Below are 21,285 nucleotides of genomic sequence, written 5' to 3'. Positions count from 1 at the left end.
TAGTTGCTCCACACCCTGATTCAGTTTTGCTAAAGTTACTATAGTTATCCTATGGTCCCAGGAAATCAAAGTGGAAAAGCTGGCTAAAGAAATCTGTGATTCCTAACTCCAGCAAGGGACGGTAGACGCTGGTGCTGACTTCAGGGCAGAACAGCCAGCGACCAGTCTTTAACCTGTGCTGCAGCCAGCACTGAATGCAAGCTGCCTGCACTGCATTCTGGGACTTCCAAAGCTAAACTAGGGGTGAAACCAGGCAGAACATCTGGGTTGGAGCCAAACAGCTCTAGCAAAACTGGTTCAATCCTGACCTTGGCTGCTGTACGTATGGAGTTTGGACATTCTGAATATTGATGGAATGGAGGGAACTGGATCACACGCAGGCAGAAGAGGATGGTTGTCAAACATTGCAGCAGGGTCTTGATCAGTTTAGCAGATGGGCTGAGGAATAGTTGATGGCATTTAATACAGAAAGCTAACATGGCAGGACCTACACGGTGAATGGTAAGGCTCTGGGGAGTATTGTAGAGCAGTAGGATCTAGGAGTGCAGGTACGCAGTTCCTTGAAAGTGGCGTCACAGGTAGATAGGGTGGTCAAAAAGGCTTTTGGCACATTGGCTTTCATCATTCAGAGTATTGAGTATAGAAGTTGGGAGGCCATGTTGCAGTTATATAAGATGTTGTTGAGGCCACATTTAGAGTATTGCATTCAGTTTTTGTGAGCATGTTATAGGAAAGATGTCAAGTTGGAAAGGGCGTAAAGAAGATTTATGAGGATGTTGCCATGGCTCGAGGGTCTGAGCTCTAGGGAGAGGTTGAGTAGGCTTGGACCCTATTACTTGGAGTGCAGGAGGATATGGGGTGGTCTTATAAAGGTGTACAAAATCATGAGAGGAATAGATCAGGTGAATGCATAGAGTCTCTTGCCCAGAGTAGGGGAATCAAGAATCAGAGGACATAGATTTAATGTGAGGGAGGAAAAATTTAAAAGGAATCTGAGGGTAACTTTTTTATACAAAGGGCGATGAGTGCATAGAACGAACTGACGGAGGAGGTAGTTTAGGCAGGAACGATCACAACATTTATGAAATATTTAGACCAGTACATGGATAGGATAGGTTTAGAGGTATAGAAACATAGAAACATAGAAAATAGGTGCAGGAGGAGGCCATTCGTCCCTTCGAGCCAGCACCGCCATTCAAGGACCTTGTTCCATGCTACATGCCTCTGTTAGTTTAGTTTGGCATCATGTTCGGTGCGGGCATTGTGGCGGCTCCTTTGCTGTACTGTTCTATGTTCTCTGTTCTCCCTCTGACAGCGTGGGTTTCATCTGGGGGCCTGGTTTCCTCCCACACCCCCAAGACATGTGGCTTGTTAGGTAACTGGCCATTGCAAATTACCCCTAGTGTGTAGTGAATGGGAGATGATGGGAAGGCGATGTGAATAAAAGGGCTTAGGGTAGGATTAGTATAAAACTGTACAGTTGATGTTGATGGGGACTTGTTGAGCCAACGAGCCTGGTTCTGTGCTGTTTCTCTCTCTGGCGCCAAATTCATGTGGACAAGGTTTAGCAAGCTTGCACCAAAACCAGCTGTATATCCACGGGCAGTGCCCCTGGTGCTACCTGGCTCACCCTAGGGTCAGCTCACCAACTCCGCTGGGGCACAGACACAAACATGGCATTCGGGGCAGTGCCTTTGCACAAAGTTACTGGCAGAGTGAGTTATGCTTCCAGTGGGATCCGCTGAGTAATTGCTTGCATGCAGCGAGTGGATGTGAGCCATGCTCCACTGCTAATAAGCCCGGGCTCTGCTGCCAACACTGAAATAAAACAATATGTAAAGAACTACAATCTGGGCCGCAGGGAAGTCTATGGTGGGATGTGATTAGCACTCAGAATAGACATGCTAAATAAAGAGCCTTCCGTAAAATTATATCCTGAGCGTTATACAGCACAAAAACAGGCCTTTCGGCCCAACATCTTGCCGACCTCATCCCAAACTTGGTTTAGTTTAGACAATAGACAATAGACAATAGGTGCAGGAGTAGGCCATTCGGCCCTTCGAGCCAGCACCACCATTCAATGTGATCATGGCTGATCATTCCCAATCAGTACCCCGTTCCTGCCTTCTCCCCATACCCCCTGACTCTGCTATCCTTAAGAGCTCTATCTAGCTCTCCCTTGAAAGCATCCAGAGAATTGGCCTCCACCACCTTCTGAGGCAGAGAATTCCACAGATTTACAACTCTCTGACTGAAAACGTTTTTCCTCATCTCTGTTCTAAATGGCCTACCCCTTATTCTTAAACTGTGGCCCCTGGTTCTGGACTCCCCCAACATTGGGAACATGTTTCCTGCCTCTAACGTGTCCAATCCCTTAATAATCATATGTTTCAATAAGATCCCCTCTCATCCTTCCAGTGTATACAAGCCTAGTCGCTCCAGTCTTTCAACATACGACAGTCCCTCCATTCCGGGAATTAACCTAGTGAACCTATGCTGCACGCCCTCAATAGCAAGAATATCCTTCCTCAAATTTGGAGACCAAAACTGCACACAGTACTCCAGGTGCGGTCTCACTAGGGCCTTGTACAACTGCAGAAGGACCTATTTGCTCCTATACTCAACTCCTCTTGTTATGAAGGCCAACATTCCATTGGCTTTCTTCACTGCCTGCTTCACCTGCATGCTTCCTTTCAGTGACTGATGCACTAAGACACCCAGATCTCGTTGTACATCCCCTTTTCCTAACTTGACACCAGTTTAGTTTGGAGATATAGTGTGGAAACTGGCCCTTCGGCTCACCAAGTCCGCACCGACCAGCAATCTCCGCATATTACCACAAGCGTACGCACATCGGGGATAATTTACACTTATACCAACTATACAAACTCAAGCCAATTAACCTACAAAGCTGTACGACTTTGGAGTGTGGGAGGAAACCGAAGATCTCGGAGAAAACCCACGCTGTCACGGGGAGAACGTACAAACTCCGTACAGATAGCACCCTTAGTCGGGATTGAACCCGGGTCTCTGGCGCTGCAAGTGCTGTCAGGCAGCAACTCTACCTCTGCACCACCGTGCCACCCAGACTCCTGAGTTCACCCCGTTTGCCTGCGTTTGGCCCATATCCGTCCAAACCTTTCCTATCCATGCATCTGTCCAAATGCACCTTGTAATTGTACTGTTCTTGACCACTCCCTCTGGCAACCCGTTCCAGACACCCGCCCACTCTGTGAAAAACCGGCCCCTCAGGTCCCCTTTGAATCTTTTGTATCTCACCTTAAACATGGACCTTCTAGTTTTACACTCCCCTACCCTATGAAAAAAAATTGCGACCATTTATCTGGGCAACTGAAGATAGCATTTTAATGATCAAATTGTGCTCAAAACCATAAAATGCTCCCATTCTCCTTCAAACCCATTTTTGGCCTTCCCCAACATACCCTCTAATCCCATCCATCCCACGTGTATTCCAGACTTGTGGCTACCGCTGGCTGGCACACCAGAATCACAACAGGGAGCAATACTGAGCAAACTGCTGGAATTGTGAGCCGGCATTCCTCGGGTTCTGAAGGACATAGTCCTTGATTTTAAAAGAAGTAAGGTGCAAGATAGTTGATGTGCTGGCTTTCATTTACCGAAACGGCCCAGATTCACGAAGTTGGAGGATAGTAAACGTATTCAAAAAGGGAGGGAAGTAGTAATCGTGAAACCACAGGCCCATTGGCATAATATCTGTCACAGGGCAAATGTTAGAGGAGGTCACTGTTTCAATATTAGAGGTCGCACATTTAAGATGAAGGTGAAATTATTTTCTCCCAAGAAGGTCATTCGTCTTCAGTTACCTTCCTCAAAGGGCAGAGTCCTGTCAATGTTTTTAAGGCAAAGGTAGAAAGAGATTTGACAAGCAAGGGGACTGATGAGGTGGTGATTGGTGTAAAAGATTGTGTGATCGATGGAAATGTGGAGCTGAGGTTACGGTAGGTCAATAGACAATAGACAATAGACAATAGGTGCAGTAGTAGGCCATTCAGCCCTTCGAGCCAGCACCGCCATTCAATGCGATCATGGCTGATCACTCTCAATCAGTACCCCGTTCCTGCCTTCTCCCATACCCCCTCACTCCGCTATCCTTAAGAGCTCTATCCAGCTCTCTCTTGAAAGCATCCAACGAACTGGCCTCCACTGCCTTCTGAGGCAGAGAATTCCACACCTTCACCACCCTCTGACTGAAAAAGTTCTTCCTCATCTCCGTTCTAAATGGCCTACCCCTTATTCTTAAACTGTGGCCCCTTGTTCTGGACTCCCCCAACATTGGGAACATGTTATCTGCCTCTAATGTGTCCAATCCCCTAATTATCTTATATGTTTCAATAAGATCCCCCCTCATCCTTCTAAATTCCAGTGTATACAAGCCCAATCGCTCCAGCCTTTCAACATACGACAGTGCCGCCATTCCGGGAATTAACCTAGTGAACCTACGCTGCACGCCCTCCATAGCAAGAATATCCTTCCTCAAATTTGGAGACCAAAACTGCACACAGTACTCCAGGTGCGGTCTCACCAGGGCCCAGTACAACTGTAGAAGGACCTCTTTGCTCCTATACTCAACTCCTCTTGTTACGAAGGCCAACATTCCATTGGCTTTCTTCACTGCCTGCTGTACCTGCATGCTTCCTTTCATTGACTGATGCACTAGGACACCCAGATCTCGTTGAACTCCCCCTCCTCCTAACTTGACACCATTCAGATAATAATCTGCCTTTCTATTCTTACTTCCAAAGTGAATAACCTCACACTTATCTACATTAAACTGCATCTGCCATGTATCCGCCCACTCACACAACCTGTCCAAGTCACCCTGCAGCCTTATTGCATCTTCCTCACAATTCACACTACCCCCCAACTTAGTATCATCTGCAATGGTGGGTCAGGCTCAAGGGCCACGTGGACAACTCCTGATCCTAATTTGTGAACTTCTCCAAACCTGGCAACTTCCTTGCCTACTTTCCCTGTGCCCTTCTGTGTGCTGTTAGGTGCTTCCTGTAACAGCGTGCAGTTTTGTAACTGGTGGCCTTTATGTGAACTGCACAACTTAGAAAACATAGAAACATAGAGGAGGCCATTCGGCCCTTCGAGCCAGCACCGCCATTCATTGTGATCATGGCTGATCGTCCACAATCAATATCCCGTGCCTGTCCTCCACATATCCCTTGATTCCACTAGCTCCTAGAGCTCTATCTAACTCTCTTTTAAATACATCCAGTGATTTGGCCTCCACTGCCCTCTGTGGCAGAGAATTCCACAAATTCACAACTCTCTGGGTGAAAAAGGGTTTTTCTCACCTCAGTTTTAAATGGCCTCCCCTTTATTCCTGGACTGTGGCCCCTTGTATCCACTACCCCAACGCCAGTAGAGCAAAGCATTGCTTGTGCTTCCTTTGTCAGTGCATCTGGAGATTGCACCTTGTTCACTTTGTGGGCTCGAGCTCCAAGACCCTCTGGGCTATGAGTTCCCTACGATCGATCATGAGCCCTTGTTTTCCTTTCACTCCACACTCCTCTGGTGATGAATTTCCATCTCCCACACGTCTACCACCCCTCCTCCCTCCCTCCCCCCACTGACCAGTTTTTGACTTCACACGCAACTGCTTTTCCAGTGATCTAAACAACCTCTGATCGGCGCCTTTTGATTCTTGCCACTGAGTCAGCGATGGATCCAAGCTGCCTCTTCCCCTTGAGTCCCACCTGCACCAACCTGCCCGACCCTTCTGCATCTGGGACATTTCCAGCTCCCTGGGTCATTGATCTTTGTTGTTACCTCATCGAAAACTGCATCCAAGGCACAGCCTTCATCAGTCCATGCTGCTCTTGATTAATATCTGCCTTTCCTCAGCAAGCTCTACACTGGCAACTTCAGCTATTTTCCCCCAGCCACTTATATTAGCGTGAGTAGTCTGTAACTTCTGTGGTCTCCGTTGGGGCAGATGTGAGAGGGCAAGAGGAGGATAAGTGCTGGGCTGGCTCAGGGAGTGGGGTAGTGATTAACGATTGGTACCTCGGCTTCATGCCTACTTCACTTCACAACATTCACTGACTTCCCTTCAGTGCGACTGAACCTCTCTGACCAACGGGTCCTTGGAATCACTCGTCACTCTGACCATTCCCCACAAGGGGGATCTCCATCCCTCACCCACTCCCGATCCCCCATCACTCTGATCCTCACGCTTGTGATCTCCATCCCTCACCCACTCCCGATCCCCCCCGTCACTCTGATCCTCGCACTTGTGATCTCCATCCCTCACCCTCTCCCGATCCCCCCCGTCACTCTGATCCTCGCACTTGTGATCTCCATCCCTCACCCTCTCCCGATCCCCCCCGTCACTCTGATCCTCGCACTTGTGATCTCCATCCCTCACCCTCTCCCGATCCCCCCATCACTCTGACGCTTCCTCACGCCGGGGATCTTCACCACCCCATTGCTCGGCAGCTGCTGTAATTAAATTCAATTCATCGTCTGGAGCTCAAAAAAAAAATCTTGCCATTTGTGATCAATGATGAGAGTTGGTTCACTAATACCTCACAGAGAGGGGAAGCTAGCATCAGTCTCCCAGACTCCCCCCGCCAGTCTCCCAGACTCCCCCGTCAGAGGCCCACACTCCCCCCGCCAGTCTCCCAGACTCCCCCCGCCAGTCTCCCAGACTCCCCCCGCCAGTCTCCCAGACTCCCCCCACCAGTCTCCCAGACTCCCCCGCCAGAGGCCCACACTCCCCCCGCCAGTCCCACACTCCCCCCACCAGTCTCCCAGACTCCCCCCGCCAGTCCCACACTCCCCCCACCAGTCTCCCAGACTCCCCCCGCCAGTCTCCCAGACTCCCCCCGCCAGTCTCCCAGACTCCCCCCGCTAGTGGCCCAGACTCCCCCGCCAGTCTCCCACACTCCCCCCGCCAGTCTCCCACACTCCCCCCGCCAGTCTCCCACACTCCCCCCGCCAGTCTCCCAGACTCCCCCCGCCAGTCTCCCAGACTCCCCCCGCCAGTCTTCCTCAGTCAGACATCAGACTCTCTCAGTCACTCTCTGTTCTCTCTCCAGTGACCATCATCAATTTACAATGTTATAACTCAGTCTGTTAAGAATTTGGAAGAGGATCTATTTTCTCCAACATGACAACCTTGCTGTGGACATGTGTAATATATCACACGATCTCTGGGTTCCTGACTCTCCCTCAGGATTTCTAAAAATAGGCCTCACCTTTGATGTTCCTTGAAACTTCCTGTCACCTTGCATCAGGTATGGCTAGTTAAATAAAACGGCGATTATTAGCTCTGTTCATTTCCCTTCAATATCAGCAGAGAGTGGGATCAGCTTGCATGGGTTGCCAATTGTCCTCAAGCTCAGTGCACAAACCGGTGATAAATAAAAGATGTGCAAGGCAGCCTCTGTGCTGGCTGGGCCTGTGGACGTCTGCGGTAGTTTCAATGCGGTGGGAGAGTGTATACACAGCTGGCTCCAGCTAAAGGCACTTTCCAGCCCAGTTTAATCTGCACAGAACCCCAGTGTGCCAGGCCAATTCTGATCAAAACAACTCCAAATGAAGACCAGAGTCATAAACTCTGAGCCAGCTGTAAAGCTGCTTTGCAACTCCTCTCACTGCCGAGCATGGCTGCCTAAAGCTGGCAGGATGGTCTGGAGTTTGCAGCAAGGCAAACTCCTCTTTTTTATCACCCTTCCCCGCTCAGAGAGCTGGAGCTCAGGAATCAGACATTCAGCTCGTTTTATCTGCACTTGTCTATAATCCCGATCCAAGCATAAAACTCCTTGGCAGCCGCTGATTGACTTAGCAGGACCCAGTCGCAATCCCAGGCAGGTCACACTCTGGCCGAGGAGTGAAACATTCCTTGGGTTGGATCTCAGCTGATGCTATTAAACTTCAGCAGCCTTCTTAAAGGAGCAAACCCTTCGAGCAGCACTCCCACAATCATGGGAACAGGTCGTGCCATTTTGCTGCAATGGGACAGTGCCATAGAGTCAAACAGCATGTGGAGAAGGCCATTCAGCCCACCAAGTCCACACTGACCATTGGCCCCCCTTCTGTATTAATTCCACCTTCCAGTGCTTGGCTTCAGTGGTCTTCCATACAAGGTGATTCAAGCACTCACCTGGACACTTCTTAAATGGTGTCAGTGTATTGCAGGAGCCTATTCTCTCTCTAGTTATCCCTTTTCCCGGAATATGCTTATAAAATCTGTTTGGATTCTCCGCAACCTTATTTGCCAGAGCTATCTCAGAGCTTTTTCCCTCCTGATTTCCTTCTTAAGTACACTCCTCAATCTCCAGTTCTCGTCCAGGGATATACTTGATCATACTAGCCTATGCCTCCTTCTTTTTCCTGACCAGAGCCTCAATTCCTCTCATCATCCAGCGTCCGTTACTCCTACTTGCTCTGCCCTTCACTCTAACTGGAACGCACACATACCTTGAACTTTCACTATGACCCCTTTTAAAAAGATTCCACTTTCCAGATGTCACTTTGCCTGTAAACAACCTACTCCAATCAACTTTTACAAGTTGCAATAAAAATGAACTGCAGATGCTGGTTTATACCAAAGATAGACACAAAATGTTGGAGTAACTCAATGGGTCAGGCAGCATCTCTGGAAAAAATGGATAGGTGACGTTTTGGGTCGGGACCATTCTTTACAAGTTCCTGCCTAATACCATCAAGTTGGCCTTGCCCTAATTTAGAACTTTAACAATCCTATCCTTATCTATAAAATATCTATATCCATATTAAAGCTAATAGAACTGTGGCCGTTGGTTCCAAAATACTTTCCCACTGACACTTCAGTCACTTGCCCTGGCCAATTCTCTGAGAATAGGTCATGCTTTGCCCTCTCCCGTGTAACCCAAGTGTTGCCTGAGGAAACTTTCCATTGATTATTCGGAGGCCCATAGTACAATCTCTAAAGGGTGATCATCCCCTTTTTATTTCTCAGCTCCACTCATATAGCCTCGTTGGACGATCCTTCAGTAATGTTATCTTGAACTACTGCCGTGATGTTCTCCTAAGTCAATAAAGCAACACTCCCTCCTCTTTTAACCCCCCCTCCCACCTCTTTCTCGCCTGTAACATTGTACCCTGGAACATTCCTCGTCATGTCCCTCCCTTAGTTGGTTTTCTGTAATGTCGGTAACGTCCCAGTCTCATAACCCTATCCATGCCCTGAGTTCACTGCCAGACCTCTGCCAGACCTCTGCCATTCATGTAAATGCAATTTAATTCAACCATCTTCCCTCGTTCCCTCGTTCCCAACCGTGTTCCTGCCTACCCTGTCTATTTAATTAGCTGTAATTGACTTCTGTAGCGACTTCTAGTCCCTCACCTGCCTCACTCCTGCATTGGAACCCATCGCCCTTTAAACTCTCCTGAGTAGCACAAGCACCCCCCCCCCAGTTCAGGTGCAATCTGTGACTCTATCCCAGAGTTGATCCCAGTGGTCCAAAAATCTGAATCCCTGCTCTTTGCATCAACTCTTCAGCCACATCTGTCCTCTCTTCCTATTTCTATCCTCACTAGCAGGTGGCACTGTGAGTAATCCAGAGATTAGTACCCTAGAGGGCCTGCTACCCTAGAAAGCAAAGAATTAATCTTAAACTCCTATCAAAGCTTCACGAGACTACACTTGGGAAAGGATGTGGAACGTGAGGACCATGTTATAAAATGGATATTGACTGCCCCAAGTCCGTTTTAAAGGACAGTATCAAGCCTTGCCAATAGAACATATTAGTTGGAGTTGTACAACAAGGCAGAGGGGGATAAGGTGAGTAGTTGGTGAGTGGGGATTGATGGAGGGGAGGGGAGGGGAGGGGGGGGCAAATGAAGGCCATAAATCCTTTTGGCTTCAGTTCTAAGTGAGCACCAGTGTATGACAGACAAGTGTTGGACGCATTAACAATGTTGAAGTGGCTTGGTGGAAAAAAAATTAGTGTTTTTGATTTTTAATTACGTTAGCCACATCAAATGTCATGCTCCATTGATAGTAGGGCGATATCAGGGCCCATAAGGTATAGATCAGCCAAACAGAATGATGGATTGGCCAAAAACCTGGCACCCGTTCAGTCACAGAGTGATAGAGTCATAGTGATAGAGTCATAGTCATAGAGTGATACAGTGTGGAAACAGGCCCATCGGCCCAACTCGCCCACACCTGCCAACATACCCCAGCTACATCAGTCCCACCTGCCTGTGCTTGGCCCACATCACTCCAAACCTGTCTTATCCATGTACCTGTCTAACTGTTTCTTTAATATTGGGATAGTCCCAGCCTCAACTACCTCATCTGGCAGCTTGTTCCATACACCCACCACCCTTTGTGTGAAAAAGTTACCCCTCAGATTCCTTTTAAATCTTTTCCCTTTCACCATGAACCTATGTCCTCTGGTCCTTGATTCTCCTACTCTGGGCAAGAGATTCTGTGCATCCACCCGATCTATTCCTCTCATGATTTTAAACACATCAATAAGATCACCCCTCATCTTCCTGCGCTCCAAGGAACAGAGACCTACTCAACCTCTTCCTATAGCTCAGACCCTCTAGTCCTGGCAAAGTCCCATTATATTAACTCTCTCACTAAAAATTGGACTTAAACTATACAAAGCACTCTACACTTCTATGACCTTTTCCTGAACAGCAGAGTGCAAAGAGCCTTGTTTTGGCAATCAAACTACTGGTAGCCTGTGGCAGATTGTGTTTCTTCAGTTGCGGCAGGAAGTACATTCTCTGTTGGGCCTTTTTGACTGTGGAGTCGATGGTGGCCTCCCATTTAAGGTCCCTGGAGATGATGGTTTCAAGGAACTTAAATGACTCCACAGATGTGACTGTGGTGTTGTTGACGGTGAGTGGGGGGAGGGAAGGGGGATCTCTTCGAAAGTCTACAATCAGTTCCACTGTCTTGAGGGCAGGTTGTTGCGATGGCACCAGGACGCCAGCTGGGTTACTTCCCATCTGTAGGCAGATTCCTCCCCATCCTGGATCAGTCCAATCAGGGTAGTGACATCCGCAAACTTGAGGAGCTTGACAGAGGAGTCTGTGGAGGTGCAGTCATTGGTGTAGATAGAGTAAAGGAGAGGGGAGAGTACGCAGCCTTGTGGTGCTCCTATGCTGAGGGTCAGCGGGTCCGAGATGTGCTTTCCCAGCCTCACGTGCTGCTTCCTGTTCGTCAGGAAGTTGATGATCCACTGACAGAGGGGTTCAGGCACAGTCAGCTGGGAGAGTTTGTAGTGTAGGCCATAAACACATGCAGCACAGAAACAGGCCCTTTGGCCCATTGAGTCTGTGCCGACCTTCAACCACCCATTTACATGAACCCTACATTAACCCTATTTTTGTTCTCCCACCGATTCCTGCCTGATTCTATCTCTCACCTGCACATGAGAGATAATTTGCAGCAGACAACTAACCTGCCGTCTTTGGGATGGGGGAGGAGACTGGAGAATGTAGAGGAGAACATGAAAACTCAGCGCAGACATTGCCGGAGGTCAGGATTGAACCTGGGTCACTGAGCAGTGAGGAGCCAGCACCACGAGTATTGAACCGACATTCACTGAAAGACCAGCCCAGCAGCAGCATGAACACATGATCCAACCCACTGGAATGTGTTCAGATTAGAATTGCTGTTGAAGAAAATATTTCAACCTACTCTTTCCAGCTGCACTCCTCAATACTGGGTAGACACCCTGGGGTCACCATGTGATGGGTCAATGTGGCTGCAAGAGGACAGAGTGGGCTCCTGCAGTGTCAGCACAATCCCTGGTGAGAGCATGGACACGATGCAAAAATAGATACCAGCGATTCAGCAGAAAGTGGAGTGAAGGGTGATATTCACTGACCATGGAGATGGTGACTTTCCAAGGCAGTTCTTCACTCGGACTCTGAGCTTGGTGAGCTCAGCTCCAGTGCAGAGTTACTAGGATGAAATACACAGTAAGATGCAGAGTGGAGGTTGCTGTGCTTCACATATGCCATGTGACAAACACATGTGGCAAATGCACCACAGTTCCACAGAAAATAAGTCAATTGCTTTGTGGTAGTGTCTGCTGTCTAATATATCCATTGAAAGACGTAACATGATCTTACAGAGGTGTATAAAATCATGAGAGGAATAGATTGGGTAGACGCACAGAGTCTCTAGCCCAGAGTAGGGAAATCGAGAACCAGAGAACATAGGTTTTGAGCTGAAGGGGGAAAGATTTAATAGGAATCTGATGGGTAACTCTTTCACACAAAGAGTGGTGGGTGTATGGAACGAGCTGCCGGAGGAAGTAGTTGAGGCAGGGACTATCGCAACGTTTAAGAAACAATTGGACAAGTGTGTGAATAGGACAGGTTTAGAGGGATAAGGGCCAAACGCAGGCAGGTGGGACTAGTGTGGATGGGACATGTTGGTAGGTGTGGGCAAGTTGGGCCGAAGGGCCTCTTTCCACGTTGTATGACTCTAGGACTCTATGATTCTATGACAGGATTCCTCAGGGTCCAAAGTGGGTTAATTTGGAGAGTAGGACGAAGAAAACAAAGACAAACACTGAAGTTTAAATGACATTCAGACAGTAGTCTGGATGTTAACCTGATTTCACTTCCTCACAGCAGTGGGAGCGACTGAGATTATGTAGGACTGGTCATATTACTTGGAAAACATGAATCTAATCAGACTAAGGAAACGGAACTCACATTGTAAATGAATGCGTAACCTGAAGTAGCAACACAAGAGCAAACCAAGGACATGGATTTACTTAGTCACAGTATTAACAGGTCTTTTTGACAACTATATCTGCACTGACCCTCAAATAAAGCAATTTAAGTGCTGGAGTAACTCAACAGGTCAGGCAACATCTCTGGAGAACACGGATATGTGACGTTCTGGGTCTGAACCCTTCTTCAAACTGATAGCAGTAGAGGGGAGAAAGCTGGAAGAGAGGTTGGTGGGGACAAAGCCTGGCAAGTGATAAGTGGATACATGTGAGTGGGGTTGGCTGGCAGATGGGTGGACAAAGGCTGGAGATGAAAAGGCTGTGAGAGAAAGAGAGTGAGGCTTGGATTGTGAGGCCAGAGGAAGGGATGTCGATGGACGGGGATGTGGGTAGGGGATCTGTTTTACATGCTGTGGCCATGGGGCAAAGCAATGGAGATAGAGGGGATAGGATGCGATGAACATTGGGGAAATCTGTTCAATAGACAATAGACAATAGACAATAGGTGCAGGAGTAGGCCATTCGGCCCTTCGAGCCAGCACCGCCATTCAATGTGATCATGGCTGATCATTCTCAATCAGTACCCCATTCCTGCTTTCTCCCCATACCCCCTGACTCCGCTATCCTTAAGAGCTCTATCTAGCTCTCTCTTGAATGTATTCAGAGAATTGGCCTCCACTGCCCTCTGAGGCAGAGAATTCCACAGATTCACAACTCTCTGACTAAAAAAGTTTTTCCTCATCTCTGTTCTAAATGGCCTACCCCTTATTCTTAAATTGTGGCCCCTGGTTCTGGACTCCCCCAACATTGGGAACATGTTTCCTGCCTCTAACATGTCCAACCCCTTAATAATCTTATACGTCTCGATAAGATCCCCTCTCATCCTTCTAAATTCCAGTGTATACAAACCTAGTCACTCCAGTCTTTCAACATATGACAGTCCTGCCATTCCGGGAATTAACCTAGTAAACCTACGCTGCACGCCCTCAATAGCAAGAATATCCTTCCTCAAATTTGGAGACCAAAACTGCACACAGTACTCCAGGTGCGGTCTCACTTTGTGTTTGTCCCTGCGTCCGTGTTGTGTGTGGGTGCATGTGCAGCGTGTGCGTGCATGTGCAGCGTGTGCATGTGTGTTTGTGCATGCGTGCATGTGCATGCATGTGTGCACACGTGTGTGTGTAAATGAGTATGCATGTGAACATGTGAGTGTATGTTGTATGTATGTGTGCACGCGTGTGTCCTGTACTATATATAAAAAAAGTATTTTCCAAAATGAGCACGATGTTTGTTTCAATTATAACACAGAGGTTAATGTTGCTGAATGGCACACCTATAATGGGGATTTCCCTTTAATGGCAGTCCCTTTAATGTATCAAGCCCTTTGAAAATGGCTGTCTTTTAATGGAGGTTTACCTTTCATCGGTGACCCCCTGAAGGTATTCAGAGGATCAATTTCTCAAGGAAGAATAAGGTGGAAAGTAAAATCTGCATTATGTTTCAGTATGTCCCAGAAAGATTTCCGTCCAACAAACACCTTTTGAAATGTATTTCCTGGTGCTGGCTAGTTAATATGCCAACCAATTTACACAGTGCAAACGACAATCTCTATGCTCTGTCCTTGCAGAAATATTTGAGCGGTGGGGTCAGCAAGCAAACACTTTAATCTGGTTATCTGGCACAGTGCAGTCCGTCAGACAAGACAAACAAGGTCGATGTGTAGTGTACTCATGATCGGGCAATACAGCAAGCACCAGTGGTCGGGCAGCACAAAACACAGACCACTTGATAGCACAAACACAGTTCACCCAACAACTCAAACACGTTCCTTCTCATAATACAAACCGAGACCACGTGACAATGTTCCTCTGACAGTACAAAATTCTATCTCTCTGACATTGCAGACATGATGTTTTTGGAGACATGTTTCTAAGAAGTAACTCCCGTGCATGCGCACACGCACACGTGGACTTTAAGTCTTTCAACCTCTCGTAACATACATTACATGCATATGACATATCATAACATCCCCCCCTTTTTCCAAAAGAGAAAAACTGTCAGATGTACAATGTATGCTCGCTTACAAAAACGCCCACTTTTTTTCAAGTAAAAGTACCTTTCCTTTACCTTATCGAACTTTCTTAAACTTGGTTAACACACTTGTAATCTCATATAGACCGTCAAATCACAATGAGAGCTTTATGAAAAGAAAAAAAATCCACAAACACCTCTTTGCTGTTACTAAACTTCTCCAGTTGGAGGTGAAATCGTCTGTGTAAAATTACAAAACATCCAACCTTTTGTATTGTTGAACTTCTCATTTAAATTTCCTGAACTTCTTCACTGTGCAATGTGAATACACTTGTCTATTACCATGACATTTATGAACCCCATTACCATCAACTTGTCATTTATAAAAACAGGCATCATCAAATATAACCATTGATAATGACAAAATCAATGCGTCACAAAGTCTCTGAGATACTTTGGTAGTCTCACTGTGCGACCTGAACGAGTTTTTATTGTTTTGTTCATGTCAATGTCATTGTTTTTGTCAGCTTGCTTTGTAGCTGTTTTCTCTTCAGTCGGCGCTGGCTGTTGTTCAAACGCCTGTGTCGCGTTAGTTGTGGTCGGTGTTGTAGAAGCGCTCTGGTCATTGATGGTTTGGCCGTGCTTCGCGTGTTGGCGTGCGACTAACTTGTCTGGTGGATTTTCACGAGTCTTGCGGAGATGTAGGCGACTGTGACGGTAGATGCCAGAGGGGTCTGAACCACATATGAACGCTCCTCAAGCTGGCGAGAAACAATGGCTTTCTCCCAACTCTTCTTTCCGTGTACGAGGGGTTGCATTCACACTGTATCCCCTTCGTGAAGTGGGGAAAGGTCTTTAGCTGACTTGTTGTCATTGTCAGCTTGCTGCTGAACGCACTGCTTCATGCATTCATGTTCCTGCACTACTCTAGGATCGAGTAGGCTTGCTGTAGTGGGCAGAAGTGTTCGCATGCGGCGATTCATCAGGTGTTGAGCGGGACTTGTGCTCAGCCCTTGCGAAGGCTTATTGCGATGATCCAACATCACTAGGTAGGGGTCTGATCGCGATTTGTGCTCTTCGTCATGATTCGCTTTGCTGTCTTGACGGCTGGTTCTGCCTTCCCGTTCGCTTTGCTATTGCCTGGACCGCTGCACAGGTGCTCAAAATCCCATTCTCTCGTGAACTGATGGAATGAGATCGACGTGAATTGCGGTCCGTTGTTGCTCACACCGTGCGTTGGGCTGCCTTACCTCGCGAAGTAAGTAAGCTTTCAGCTTGCGGATTACGGTTGGACTGCCCGTGTCTTTCAGCGGGTCTACCTCGAGGAAGTTGCTTTGGTAGTCGACGGTGACGAGATAATCCTTCCCGTCCCATGAGAAGAGATCTGTGCTGACTTTCTCCCATGGCCTAGTCGGTAGCTCATGACTCATGAGTGACTCTTTTTGCTGGCATACCTCATAGGTGCGGCACATATAACATGTGGCGATATATTGCTTGATGTCGCTACTCATGCCAGGCCAGAATAGGCATTCGTGTGCTCGTTGTAGGCAGCCCTCGATGCCCAGATGTGAAGAGTGTATCTTTTCATTCATGTCTCTGTGTAAGCTTAGCGATATGATCACTCGCTCGCCCTTGAAAATCAGACCATCTTGTACTGCAAGCTCATCCCTACAGCTGTAGTAAGGTGTGAGCAGCTCTGATAGTGTATCGCGTTCGTTAGACCAACCACTGATGACGCATTTCACCATCTGTAGCGTATCTTCTTTTGTTGTTTCATTGCGAATTTGCTTGAGAAGCTCATTGCGAATTGGAAAGTGCGATACCAAGTTGACCTCCTCGAATGCTTGCTCTCTGCTCTGTGTACCGCTAACTGCTCGAGACAGTGTATCTGTCAGGTACATGAGTTTCCCCTGACAGTAGCTGATGTCGAAATCATAGCTCTGCAGGCGGAGTAGCATTCCTTGGAGGTGCTTCAATGCTTTCACCAGCGGCTTCTTAGCTATAATTTCAAGCAGCTTGTGATCGCTGATTGCTGATCACGCTGGTGAAACCACCAAATGTGTATTGATGAAAACGCTCCATTACAAATACCACAGCGAGCATTTCCTTCTCGATCGAAGCATATTGCGATTCGGTGTCGGTTATTGGTCTGCTCGCATACACAATAGGACGTCCCTTTGGGAGTAAGGCTACCCTAGTCCCTTGTTGCTCACGTCACACTGTATCGTCAGCTCCTCCTTGGGATTATAGTACGCTAAGATTGGCACTTCAGGCACCATCTGTCTGATCTTGGACATCACATTGTCCTGCTCAACAGACCATTCCCACTCTACCTCTGGTTTCGTCAGATGTCTGATGGGCTCCAGGGTATCAGACAGGCTGGGTTGAAAATGGCTCAGGTAGTTGACAAATCCAACTAGCCACTGTACACCTTGTACATCTGAGGGTGCAGGCATGTTGACCACGTCGGCAACTTTTTTGGGTCAGGTTGCAGCCTTGTGCTAGTGATCACATGCCCTAAGAAGGGTATCTCGGTAGCTCTGAAGACAGACTTGTCTCTGTTGCTGTACGCATCGCTGAAGCAACTGCTCGAGCTTCGAGTCGTGGTCGATGATCGCGACTTCCCTCGCCTCTCCTTTGCCACAGACGAGGATGTCATCTGCGACACAGATCACTCCAGGTAGCCCTTTGAGCGCTTGATGTAATCTTCACTGGAAGATTTCAGACGATACGCTTAAACCGAATGGCAGTCGGCGCCACCGATAACGACTAAAAGGCGCGTTGAACGCCGTCAGCGTGCTAGACTCTTCGTCCAGCTTCACCTGCCAGAAAGCTGAGCTCCTGTCCAGCTGACTGAAGATCTTCGCTTGATCGAGGTCTGGCAGGATGTCCTCAATAACTGGAAGCGGGTAGACTTCTCGTTTCAACGCTTTGTTTAGCATTGTGGATCGATGCACACCAGGAGATCGCCATTCCTTTTCTCCGCGACCACGAGCTGGCTGACCCAACTCGTCGGCTCATGCACTGGTGCGATCACGTGACCCTCTACCATGCGCTCCAGCTCCTTCCTCACCTTCTGCTTTATCACGTGAGGTAAACGCCATGGCGGTAAGACTGTGGGTTGCACTCCCTCGTCAATCTGCAGGTGGACTTCACCGGGCAGCTCTCCTAGTTCACCGTCGAACACCACGGTGAAAACAGTCGTCATTCACTGTGATCAAGTTCATTCGCTGACTAGCTTTGCTCCCTAGCAGCGGCATGAAGTCATCACTGACCACGATGAACTCAACGGAGTACTTGCGATTTGTCCTGGGGTTGAGCAGCTTAACCCAGCAAACTCCTTCCACGTCCATCGCCGTATTATTCCACATCATGAGCTTCTTATGACATGAAGCCAGTATGTGGAAATAATCTGCGTGGCAAAATGTTCACGCTCGCTCCGCTGTCCACTTGGAAGTCGTCCTGCTTCCCATTCACAAGCATCGATGCGTAGACATCATCTCTAGGCTGCACTGTGTTCATTGTGAGCATGATATTATCGATGAACTCAGTGCTCGTGTCACTGCCAGCCTGGTCGTCCACTTTGTGTACTTTCCTCTTTCTGCACACTTTGGCAAAGTGGTTGTGACTGCCGCATGCTTTACACGTCTGTCCGTAGGCCAGACACTGCCGTTTGTCCCTTGCATGCTCCTTGCCACAATCTTTGGCTCAGCCCAACTGCTTTGCTTGTGTGGATGGTGCACAGCAGTGCCTCTCTTGCTGCTCGGCCGTCTGATTTTGTGGACCGTAGCAGCAGACTTTCGGTGAAAGCTTGGAGATGTGACTCAGCCGTCTCGGCACTCTTGCAGATGTCAACACAGACACCGAGAGTGAGCCTTCTCTCTTGCAGCAAATGCTTCCTCGTCTGCGAGTCGCTAATGCTAAGCACGATCTTGTCAAGCTGTCCGTCGTGCACTGGCAGAAATTACAGAGCTTAGATCGTGTTCTCAGGCTGGGGAGAAATGATTTAAAGTTCTCACCTGCTTCTTGCTGTCTCTTGTTGAAGAGGTACCGCTCATAGGTCTCATTCTTCTCGCCAATGGCGTCGCTCTCGAACGCGCAAATGATCTCGGCCAGTTCAAGGTTCTCCTCGTCGCTGATGAACACAAAACTGTTGCAAATCTCAAGTCCTGACGGGCCAATTGTATGGAGGAACAATGCCATCTGGTAGGCTGCAGTCTGCCTGTCCAGTTGTGCGACCAACCTGTAGTTAGTCCACATCTGCCGCCATGTTTACCAACCCTCCATCACTCCACGATTGACGGTTAATGGGGTTGGTGGACGTATTCTGCTCACGGGAGGCGGTCCGGTAGCGTGCTGTGGAGTGCGACCGGTTGCTAGTTGCGTAGGCTGGTGGTCATGTCGTTTTGCGGCTGGAATGACCCTTTCTTTGCCTTGAATCCTGCTCCCACATCCATCCCTCGCTGTTTGACAATTGCGCTAGTCCTGAGCTGCCAACTGTCCTAGCCGGGACTTTCCGGTTGCGGCAGAAAAAGCGATTTTCTAATGCACCACCGCTTCCGCCATGTTTGGAGACATGTTTCCAAACATGTTTTGGACTTTATTAAGTTGTTCAACCCCATAGCATACATTACATGCATATGACATATCGTAACACGATCCCTCTGCTATCATAAACACTGTCTCACCTGACAATGCAGGTGAGACAGTGACTGTCATCATCGTAGCAGGTTGCCGAAAAACCGGCGACTGGACCCCCCCCCCCCCCCCGACAATGTCTACGACAAGCTACAACAACCTACCACCTAGTTGACGTCAGGCTACGGCAAGCTACCGAAAACCGGCGACCCAATCGTCGCAAGTAGAACGTCCACCTACGACCGCACCTACCACCACAGAGGCGACAACCTACGACAACCGAAGTAAACCTACGTCCACCCGCGACAAGCTACGACAAGCTATGACCCTGAAGACTGAAGACAACGGAAGACAATTCACGTTTCACCCACTTTCCCTATAAAAGGGGGTGTACGGCAGGGTTTCCAATCGTTCTGCATCACGACTATTTGAAAGTGATGCCGTGAGAAACTACTCTGAAATACAATAACTTCATACATCAATGTACTTCACAACCTACTTCACCAAGCGACAACCTGGCGACAACCTACGACAGCGCCCTCGTCAGGAGATGTCAAGCTACGCTCATTAGCGTCAAACCAACAGTTGCCAAAAACTTTTAAGCCTTCACAAAATCCAGCGGCGACCAGAAAAATGCCACGATTCTTTGGAGACTACTCACGACCATGCCCGGTACACCCCGGCAACCGTGCGGCGACAGCCTAGTCGCCTGTAGTCGCCTAAAATATCACCGAACTGGGACAGGGGCTTTACAATCCACTGCTCAATGCAAACACAGTCTCTCTGGCAGTGCAGTTACAGCCCACTGCTCAATGCAAACACAGTCGCTCTGACAGTGCAGTCACAGCCCACTGCTCAATGCAAACACAGTCTCTCTGGCAGTGCAGTCACTGCCCACTGCTCAATGCAAACACATTCGCTCTGACAGTGCAGTCACAACCCACTGCTCAATGCAAACACAGTCTCTCTGGCAGTGCAGTTACAGCCCACTGTTCAATGCAAACACAGTCACTCTGACAGTGCAGTTACAGCCCACTGTTCAATGCAAACACAGTCTGTCTGCTGACACACACCTGGCCCCTCTGACAATGTGAACACGTCTGCTGACAATGAAAGCATGATGCATCTTACTGTGGATCCTGGCGATTTATTAACCTTTATTTATGTTAATTTCCCCAATGCCATTATTTTACTAATGCTGATTTCCTTAACCTCCTTAAGGAGGACATGTAGAGTTATAGTGCAATAGAGTCAGTCATGCAGCATGGGAACAGGCCCTTCAGCCATCTTGCCCAAGCCTACCAACATGCCCGATCTACACTAATCCCACCTGTCTGCGTTTGCCCCATATCCGCCTAAACCTATCCTATTCATGTACCTGTCTAAATGTTTGTTAAACATTTCAATAGTACTGGCCTCGACTGTTGTTGTTGTTCGTCCTTCGGGTTCGAAGATGACCATGACTTCACTTTCAGTTGGAGGATTGGTGACTGTGGGTCCGGAAGTGACTGGTGAGGCCAATCCGGGCCCTGAAGGCACGCCCACACGTAGGACACAAGTGGATGGGTGCTGCAGTGGAAGTGGAGGTAGCCCGGGCCTTGCGCGCGGTGCGTTTCCTCTGGGCCTCTGCAGTGCGTCTGTTCTCTGCTGCACGGGCTCCTGTGGTGAGCTTGCTACGCCAGGTTGGACGGTCCAGAGCAAGAGACTCCCACGTGCTGAGGTTGATGTCCAAGTCTTTGAGGGACACTTTGAGGCAGTCCTTAAACCGTTTCTTCTGTCCTCCTACTGAGCGCTTGCCCTGACACAGTTCTCCATACAGAAGCTGTTTTGGCAGTCGACTCTCGGGCATTCTGACGACATGGCCTGCCCA

The sequence above is a fragment of the Rhinoraja longicauda genome, chromosome 12 (genome assembly GCF_053455715.1).
Source record: "Rhinoraja longicauda isolate Sanriku21f chromosome 12, sRhiLon1.1, whole genome shotgun sequence".
Taxonomy (NCBI): domain Eukaryota; kingdom Metazoa; phylum Chordata; class Chondrichthyes; order Rajiformes; family Arhynchobatidae; genus Rhinoraja; species Rhinoraja longicauda.
Note: the sequence above shows the minus strand (reverse complement) of the source record.